Source organism: Salmo trutta, unplaced genomic scaffold (assembly GCF_901001165.1).
Source record: "Salmo trutta unplaced genomic scaffold, fSalTru1.1, whole genome shotgun sequence".
In the NCBI taxonomy this organism is placed as follows: domain Eukaryota; kingdom Metazoa; phylum Chordata; class Actinopteri; order Salmoniformes; family Salmonidae; genus Salmo; species Salmo trutta.
Genome location: NW_021823350.1, coordinates 562,844 through 570,506, shown reverse-complemented (window position 1 = coordinate 570,506; position 7,663 = coordinate 562,844).

The following is a 7,663-nucleotide window of genomic DNA, read 5'->3' as shown; positions in this document are numbered from 1 at the left end:
TTGGCCAACAGATCTTCCTGTACTCGGAAGAATGTCTCTGGTGGTAAATTGGATACGTGGTGGTATCTTCGTCCGTCTGTTAGACTGGATCCGTCGTCCGTCCTTTCCTAGCCCACGTCTACAGCGGCCGCTGCTAACTCAACGGCTAGGAAGTATCACTTCTGTAGTGAATAAGCTCAAAGTTCATACCATTCGCCCCCAAAGCTCACGCCGAGGTTGGCTTAGTTCTGTACTTGACATGTGTGTCCTTCTAACGTAGAGGCTGCAGACCTCACGTACTGGAACAACGGGGTTATCTTTTCGTCAAAGGCTTATATAGTGGAGAGGGGGGAAGGATGTGTTTCATCGTTTATAACCCCTCCTCTTCACAGGGGTGGGCCACTGATCAAGCAGGGCACTTTCCTTATGAAAACCCAATTCTCTCATTTGGAAGCTAAAATTACATTTAATCTCCTAACAAACAATTTCAATATCAAACATTTCAATTGCATAACAATTCCATGTGACTCTGATAACTAGAGGGTGGATACTTTCCCAGGTACAGTTTATGTCGTCCTGTCATCAGTCATAATGTCTCAGATGACAACTGAACTGACATCCATACTCATTACGTTCCAAAGCATATTTCCAACTGGTTTTATTACCAAAATATGGTTCCTTTCCCCATTTGTTTGATGTTCCCAGACTCTCTATATTTAACACAGGCTATTCAAGTCCTTCAGTAGGGTCAGAGAGAGAGGGGAAGGGAGAAAGGTATTTATGGGGGGGTCATAAACCTTACCCGCAGGCCAACGTCATGACAGTGGTCTCTAGTCTTTTATATTTCTATGTCTAGTTTATTGGGGTTGGACTCTCAATTGGAGGCAGGTGTTTTCTAGTTGCCTCCAATTGAGAGTCCTATATATGGGTATGTGTTTGGTTAAGTGTTTGTGGGAGATTGTTTCTTGTTTTGCCTGTGTGAGCCTGACAAGACTGTTTTGTTGTTCATGAGTTCTTCGTTTTTGTTATTTTGGTGTTCTCTTTATTTTAAAATAAATACAAGATGAGCATCCACATTCCTGCTGCGTTTTGGTCCTCCATTCCCGAGGACAACCGTTACAATATCAATGTTTTGTTCCCCGAGCAACTTAGTTATGACTTTTGCCTTATGGCAAGGTGCTCCATCATGCTGGAAAAGGCATTGTTCATCACCAAACTGTTCCTGGATGGTTGGGAGAAGTTGCTCTCAGAGGATGTGTTGGTACCATCCTTTATTCATGGCTGTGTTCTTAGGCAAAATTGTGAGTGAGCCCACTCCCTTGGCTGAGAAGCAACCCCACACATGAATGGTCTCAGGATGCTTTACTGTTGGCATGACACAGGACTGATGGTAGCGCTCACCTTGTCTTCTCCGGACAAGATTTTTTCCGGATGCCCCAAACAATCGGAAAGGGGATTCATCAGAGAAAATGACTTTACCCCTTGTCCTCAGCAGTCCAATCCCTGTACCTTTTGCAGAATATCAGTCTGTCCCTGATGTGGCTTCTTTGCTGCCCTTCTTGACACCAGGCCATCCTCCAAAAGTCTTTGCCTCACTGTGCATGCAGATGCACTCCCACCTGCCTGCTGCCATTCCTGAGCAAGCTCTGTACTGGTGGTGCCCTGATCCCACAGCTGAATCAACTTTAGGAGATGGTCCTGGCGCTTGCTGGACTTCTTGGCGGCCTGAAGCCTTCTTCACAACAATTGAACTGCTCTCCTTGAAGTTCTTGATGATATTGTCGGGTCGCGTAAATTCGAATCTGGTGTCAGGACAAAGAGAAACTGGTCTCTAGTACTGTTTCACAGCTGTTTATTAAGCTAAGTAAATAGTGATAAATGCAATGTTCGTATATACGGGCTCACTGTAACACCTCGCAGGGCAGACAGAGAACTGACTGACACATCCTTTGCTTTTCATTAAATACTCTGACAGAGAGTTCCCGCTCACTACTGGCCTGTCAGAGGGAGGATGAGCGTGGTTTAAACTTACTCATCCTATCGTTGGCGTGCAGGCTGGTCCCAGCCTCTAGACGCATCTTTGTTGCCAAGCATAGTTGTCTTCTAGCATATCTTCGTGTGTGTACCCGAGAGTCAGACACCCAAGGACAGTGCCTGTTTTTATGCTACAGTTAGGACAGTTTCTGCTTTTGCGCTACAGCTATCTTCCATTCTACCAGCCCCTCCCGTACACCTGTCCTTGAGTGGCCCCACAACCAGGCATTATGTGTGTGTGTCACGAGTCTACTCAGCCTACACTCCTACTAGCCAGCAATCCTCCAGTTAGTCATGTCTATTATTTGTCGCTCAATCTATGTTACTACAATATAAACCTCTTATGTTTAGCATTAGTATTCATAAGTTATGCACCACAACTAATTTTATTATATAGGTTTAAATAGTTGTATTATATTGGTTATGCAAACAAATAGTTGGTTAAACCCTAACAATATGCAAATTGCCATCACACAAACTGAGGCAGCAGACTTTGTGAAAATTTATATTTGTGGCATTCTCAAAACTTTTGACCACGACTGTACATTAGGGAAAAAAGCGTGCTATTTAGAACCTTAAAGGGTTCTTTGTCTGTCCCCATAGGATAACCCTTTCAATAACCCCTTTAAGTTGCAGGTAGAACTCTTCTACATCGACCTCGAGTTTGATGAGGACTTGAGTAGGACCCACGTCGACACCATCACCCCCCTCATACAACTTCTTCGAGGTCAAGGAGAGACAGAAACTACCCCAACCCTGGATACAGGCTGACTTCACTACACAGCTAAAGATTGGCTTCATTTTGTCAGCCATTTTAAAGACAATTTACTGCTACTCCTCAGAGCTGCTGAGAGAAGGTCTACTATATGCAGCACGTATTCAATCCATATATTGAACAAACTTTTTGTGAAAATATTGTCCTTGCGATGAATAGTTCAGTTATCATCAAGTGTCTTTCAGACTGTACAGTGTTCTTCAAAAATCAAATAAATTGGGATTAATGAGCCAGCTAATTGTTTTGTTATTGTAATTTTGTGAGCACTAATCCGACTATTATATTTTCTTCATGAAAGGTACATTTATCCATCTGAACCTTCCAAAAGACTGTTGCCTGTTTGTAATCAAAATCAAATCAAATCAAATTGTATTTGTCACATGCACCGAACACAACAGGTCCTAGACCTTACCGTGAAATGCTTACTTACAAGCTCTTAACCAACAATGCAGTTCAAGAAATAGTTTTAAAATACTTACTAAATGAATTAATTACAAATAAAAACAATAAAAGTAACACAATAAAATAACAATAATGAGGCTGTATACAGGAGGTACCGGTACCGAGTCAATGTGCGGGGTAAAAGTTAGTCGAGGTCATTTGTAAAGTGACTATGCATAGATAATAAACAGCGAGTAGCAGCAGTGTAAAAACAAAGATAAGATTGTTCAGCAGTCTCATGACTTGGGGGTAGAAGCTGTTAAGGAGCCTCTTTAGACATAGACTTGGCACTCCGGTACCGCTTGCTGGGCGGTAGCAGAGAAAACAGTCTACTTGGGTGACTGGAATATTTGTATAATGTCTGGTACTGTGTTTCTAATGTGAATTACCGTGTTTATAATGTCTGGTACTGTGTTTATAATTTTTTTATTTTTTATTTTTTATTTCACCTTTATTTAACCAGGTAGGCAAGTTGAGAACAAGTTCTCATTTACAATTGCGACCTGGCCAAGATAAAGCAAAGCAGTTCGACAACATACAAAAACACAGAGTTACACATGGAGTAAAACAACATACAATCAATGATGCAGTAGAAAAAAATAAGACTATATACAATGTGAGCAAATGATGTGAGATAATGGAGGTAAAGGCAAAAAAATGCCATGGTGGCAAAGTAAATAAAGTATGGCAAGAAAAAAACACTGGAATGGTAGATTTGTAGTTTGAAGAAAGTTAAAAGTTAAAATATAAATAATATGGTGCAAAGGAGCAAAATAAATAAAATAAATAAATACAGTAGGGGAAAAGGTAGTAGTTTGGGCTCAATTAAAGATGGGCTATGTACAGGTGCAGAGATCTGTGAGCTGCTCTGACAGCTGGTGCTTAAAGCTAGTGAGGGAGATAAGTGTTTCCAGTTTTAGAGATTTTTGTAGTTCGTTCCAATCATTGGCAGCTGAGAACTGGAAGGAGAGACGACCAAAGGAGGAGTTGGCTTTAGGGGTGACCAGAGAGATATACCTGCTGGAGCGCGTGCTACAGGTGGGTGCTGCTATGGTGACCAGTGAGCGGAGATAAGGGGGGACTTTACCTAGCAGGGTCTTGTAGATGACCTGGAGCCAATGTGTTTGGCGACGATGATGAAGTGAAGGCCAGCCAACGAGAGCATACAGGTCGCAGTGGTGGGTTGTATATGGGGCTTTGGTGACAAAACGGATGGCACTGTGATAGACTGCATCCAGCTTGTTGAGTAGGGTATTGGAGGCTATTTTGTAAATGACATCGCCGAAGTCGAGGATTGGTAGGATGGTCAGTTTTACGAGGGTATGTTTGGCAGCATGAGTGAAGGATGCTTTGTTGCGAAATAGGAAGCCAATTCTAGATTTCACTTTGGATTGGAGATGATTGATGTGAGTCTGGAAGGAGAGTTTACAGTCTAACCAGACACCTAGGTATTTGTAGTTGTCCACAAATTCTAAGTTAGAACCGTCCAGAGAAGTTATGCTGGATGGGCGGGCAGGTGCAGGCAGCGATCGGTTGAAGAGCATGCATTTAGTTTTACTTGTGTTTAGGAGCAGTTGGAGACCACGGAAGGAGAGTTGAATGGCATTGAAGCTCGTCTGGAGGGTTGTTAACACAGTGTCCAAAGAAGGGCCAGAAGTATACAGAATGGTGTCGTCTGCGTAGAGGTGGATCAGAGATTCGCCAGCAGCAAGAGCGACATCATTTATGTATACAGAGAAAAGAGTTGGCCCAAGAATTGAACCCTGTGGTACCCCCATAGAGACTGCCAGAGGTCCAGACAGTAGGCCCTCCGATTTGACACACTGAACTCTGTCAGAGAAGTAGTTGGTGAACCAGGCGACGCAATCGTTTGAGAAACCAAGGCTACTAAGTCTGCCGATGAGGATGTGGTGATTAACAGAGTCAAAAGCTTTGGCCAGGTCAATGAATACGGCAGCACAGTAATGTTTCTTATCGATGGCGGTTACGATGTCGTTTAGGACCTTGAGCGTGGCTGAGGTGCACCCATGACCAGCTCTGAAACCAGATTGCATAGCGGAGAGGGTGCGGTGGGATTCAAAATAGTCGGTAATCTGTTTGTTGACTTGGCTTTCGAAGACCTTAGAAAGGCAGGGTAGGATGGATATAGGTCTGTAGCAACTTGGGTCAAGAGTGTCACCTCCTTTGAAGAGGGGGATGACAGCAGCTGCTTTCCAATCTATGGGAATCTCAGACGACACGAAAGAGAGGTTGAACAGGCTAGTAATAGGGGTTGCAATAATTTCGGCAGATAATTTTAGAAAGAAAGGGTCCAGATTGTCAAGCCCAGCTGATTTGTAGGGGTCCAGATTTTGCAGCTCTTTCAGAACATCAGCTGAATGGATTTGGGAGAAGGAGAAATGGGGGAGGCTTGGGCGAGTAGCTGTGGGGGGTGCAGTGCTGTTGAATGCAGTAGGGGTAGTTAGGTGGAAAGCATGGCCAGCCGTAGAAAAATGCTTATTGAAATTCTCAATTATAGTGGGCTTATCGGTGGTGACAGAGTTTCCTATCCTCAGTGCAGTGGGCAGTTGGGAGGAGGTGTTCTTATTCTCCATGGACTTTACAATGTCCCAGAACTTTTTAGAGTTGGAGTTGCACGAAGCAAATTTCTGTTTGAAAAAGCTAGCCTTGGCGTTTCTAACTGCCTGTGTGTATTGGTTTCTAACTTCCCTAAAAAGTTGCATATCGCGGGGGCAGTTCGATGCTAATGCAGAACGCCACAGGATATTTTTGTGTTGGTTAAGGGCAGTCAGGTCTGGGGAGAACCAAGGGCTATATCTGTTCCTGGTTCTAAATTTCTTGAAAGGGGCATGCTTATTTAAGATGGAGAGGAAGGCATTTTTAAAAAATAACCATAATGTGAATTACCGTGTTTATAATGTCTGTTACCATGTTTATAATGTCTGGTACTGTGTTTATAATGTCTGTTACCATGTTTATAATGTCTGTTACCATGTTTATAATGTCTGGTACTGTGTTTATAATGTGAATTACCGTGTTTATAATGTCTGTTACTGTGTTTCTAATGTGAATTACCGTGTTTATAATGTCTGTTACCATGTTTATAATGTCTGGTACTGTGTTTATAATGTCTGTTACCATGTTTATAATGTCTGTTACTGTGTTTCTAATGTGAATTACCGTGTTTATAATGTCTGTTACTGTGTTTATAATGTGAATTACCGTGTTTATAATGTCTGAGACCCTGTTTATAATGTCAATTACCGTGTTTATAATGTGAATTACCGTGTTTATAATGTCTGTTACTGTGTTTATAATGTGAATTACCGTGTTTATAATGTCTGGTACCGTGTTTATAATGTGAATTACCGTGTTTATAATGTCTGTTACTGTGTTTATAATGTGAATTACCGTGTTTATAATGTCTGAGACCCTGTTTATAATGTCAATTACCGTGTTTATAATGTGAATTACCGTGCTTATAATGTCTGTTACCGTGTTTATAATGTCTATTATCGTGTTTGTCATGTAAATTATCGTAATTTCACCACTAGAGGGGATGAGGGAACGCTAATCATTATGAAAGTGTATATCTGCATTTAATTTGTATATGTATATATGCGCATTATCTCACATAACCCATAACTAAAATCTTGTGTAATTTGGTGAGATGATCGATTACCATTTATTTTTACGTCATCTGGTCACATTAGATTATTGTGCGCATTATCTTGGACAAAATTCAAATGCAAAAAATCTGTTTTGTTGTATCCTGAGAACTTTGTTCTGAGAATTTCTGCCCAATCACCAAAATGTTCTCTCTCAATTGCAACCATGGTTATGCTACCATCTTGCTTCTCCTATTTGTTTCTTATGGAAACATTTCAATTTGGGCGTGTTCATATAGGCCACTTCCCCTGAGTGTAAAGGGTTAAAACTATCATGTTGATGTTATGGATGACTATAATAGCTTAGTCTATTAATTCTATTGTCACGACTTCTACTGAAGTTGATGCCCCTCCTTGTTCGGGTGGTGTTCGGCGATCGACGTCGCCGGCCTTCTAGCCACCATTGATCAGTTTTTCATTTTCCATTGGTTTTGTCTGGTCTCTTTACACACCTGTTTCATATCCCAGTAATTATATGTTGTGTATTTAACCCTCTGCTTCCCCTCATTTCTCTGTCGGTGATTGTTTGTTTGTTATGTAGATGTTGTTCCTGGATCGGTGTGCGACGGGTTATTGTTTTACCCGGATTCTTTTTCTACGTTGGTTTTGGAAATAAATATTCCATTTTTAAACCACTCTGTTTTCTCCTGCGCCTGACTTCCCTGCCACCTACATACACGGACTATGACATCTATAGTTCAATTTCTTTATCCTCATCCCTCAGCTGGTTACCAAAAAAAGTGACCGCTTTGTTGGGGTGTCCGCT